Source organism: Galeopterus variegatus, unplaced genomic scaffold (assembly GCF_000696425.1).
Source record: "Galeopterus variegatus unplaced genomic scaffold, G_variegatus-3.0.2 Scaffold582, whole genome shotgun sequence".
Taxonomy (NCBI): domain Eukaryota; kingdom Metazoa; phylum Chordata; class Mammalia; order Dermoptera; family Cynocephalidae; genus Galeopterus; species Galeopterus variegatus.
The window spans coordinates 364207-366398 of NW_007726693.1; the positions used below are offsets into that span (position 1 = coordinate 364207).

Sequence of the window (2192 nt, forward strand, 5' to 3'; positions counted from 1 at the left end):
TTCTTTGTAATTTGGGATCATTTTTATAGTTTCTCTTGATAGCTGAAATGAAAATTGATGTACAAATTGGTCTGTGGCTAGGTAGTTTTCAACACAGAACCTTAGCCTGAGGACTGATGGGCCCTTTCTTATTCTACTACTGATTTAATCTGGGGATTGTGACATGGTTGCTTAGGGTCAGGGAAAGTGAAAAACGGAATTTAAATCAGGGGTTCTAAAATTTGCTTTGAGAAATAAGAAATTGCTGTTCTCATACTGTTGTAGCATTTCCTCTGGATATTATGGTGTTTGGAACTTAATATTTAAAGGGTGCTCAGGTGTTTCTTTTTGCACAGTATAATGGTTCCACCAGGCTGGTGTGTGCGTTCCCAACCCCACAGCAGCATTCTCTTTGCATAGGAGGAGCTGGGATTCTTGTCCTTGGCATCACCTTCTGTTTCCCCTGAGGCTCTGCTTCTGCCTCACATGTCTCTGGAGGAGTATTACGGATTTTTTTTTTCTCTTCTTTAACTAGATGACTACCTGGATGTATTGCTGACTTGGGCTTCTGTTTTTTCTTTGTTTATTCCCATCATATAACCAACCAGTTGAGCCGTCTAAGTGTCTGTCCCCTGGTGGCACTGTGCACATTCACAGGTGAAGTGTGTCGCTGCTGTGCTGTTGACATGGCAGCAGCGTTAGGGCCCAGGCTGTCATCCACTCAAGAGACTTGTTCAGAGAAGTGCGATTTGTTCCTGAAGTTTTCCCTCTGTGTAAATCTCTCGCTTCACTTTTATTTTTTTAGAAGTTTTGTAAATTGGTCTGGATAGCAACATAGCAAGGGAAGCAAAATATATAAAATGTATAAAAGCCATCAGAACGACCATTCTGGACACAGTAGCTTCTAGCTTTGAGTGACACGCCATGTTTTTCATATAGAAGTCATTAGCAGCTTACTGCTAGGTTAGATTAAATAAGTACTTTAAACATCCTTATTTGTGTCTTGCTCTGCTATTATCTGTGATAGGCAGTGTAAATTGAAGAGATGACCCTGCACTCCAGAAATACATGTGCGGTTTGAAAAGATAAGCATGTCTTTATTTCTGGAATTCTATCAAAATTAAGGCTGTATATGTATAAACTTCTCTGTTGAAAAACAACGTGTAAAGACATATCCTATACACGTTGTGCCTTAATGATAAGAGTTAATGTTGCTCTCAAATCTAGTCTCAGCCCTCTTGCTTACTTAAAATAAATGTGGTGAAAAAATGTAAAAACCCAGTAAACAGTATAATAAATTACCAAAGACTTATATATAGTTATCCTGACAGCAATAAATTTGGATTTTTGAGTTTGTACTGATTTATTCTCATTTTCTCTTTAAGTCTGTGAAAGTTTCCTTAGGATCTCATAATGCAAAGTTCCCCTACAATTCTTTTTTTTTTTTTTTTTTTTTTTTTTTTTTTTCCTTGTCCNGAGCGCCGCCGCGCTTCCCAAGTGGCGCACTATCCAGTGCGCCACCGGGCCGGCCCTCCCCTACAATTCTTGATCATAGGTACAAGTGTCTTTAAGGTGTGATATCCTTGTATGGTTAGCCTTTTGATGTTTTAAATTCCAATAGGTAGCTTTCCTTAGATTTATTGATCTTATGAAGAAATCCTAGAGAAGAAGTCATAAGAAGTGGTTATTTGGGGCTCCTTGCGTTAGTTTCTAGTTAGCTGAATTTTTCACTAACTTTAATTCCTGTTCCATGACTGTCCTGGGTAATCGAACTTTAAGATACATCACGTTCCTTTTGTTTGTCTTATTTCATAATGATTCTTAACAGTGCTGCTTGTTTTTGCCCATCGTGTTCTGTGCCCCTTTAAATCTCCTTAATCTTGCTATAAATCACATTATCGTTTTAAGAAATGGTGAAGTCATTTTGGTGAACTCCAGCTTTCTCTCTTCTGGTTGGAGAAATGTTTCTATGTTCATGTTCCACCCCACATTTTGAAAGAATTAAGTCTGTAAATGGAAAGGGTGTTAGTGAAGGTACCTAATCACATTCTGGGTTATATGCTTGTTCTTTCTTGCCTTTTCTTCGTATCTTTTTCACTCAATTGGTCACAATTAGGTCACTTGCCACCTGTTATTAGGTATTGAAGGCAACAGACAATAAATACTGACTGACTGAATGTGAATTAAATATGCCCTAAGGTACTTCAACCCCC

General features: G+C 38.2%; 1 protein-coding gene across 5 annotated transcripts in view; it reads left to right on the forward strand.

Annotated features, from left to right (window-relative positions):
- Positions 1–2192, forward strand: part of NEDD4L (neural precursor cell expressed, developmentally down-regulated 4-like, E3 ubiquitin protein ligase) — a 233534-nt gene that overhangs the window by 123941 nt on the left and 107401 nt on the right. The gene's annotated exons all lie outside the window — the stretch shown is intronic.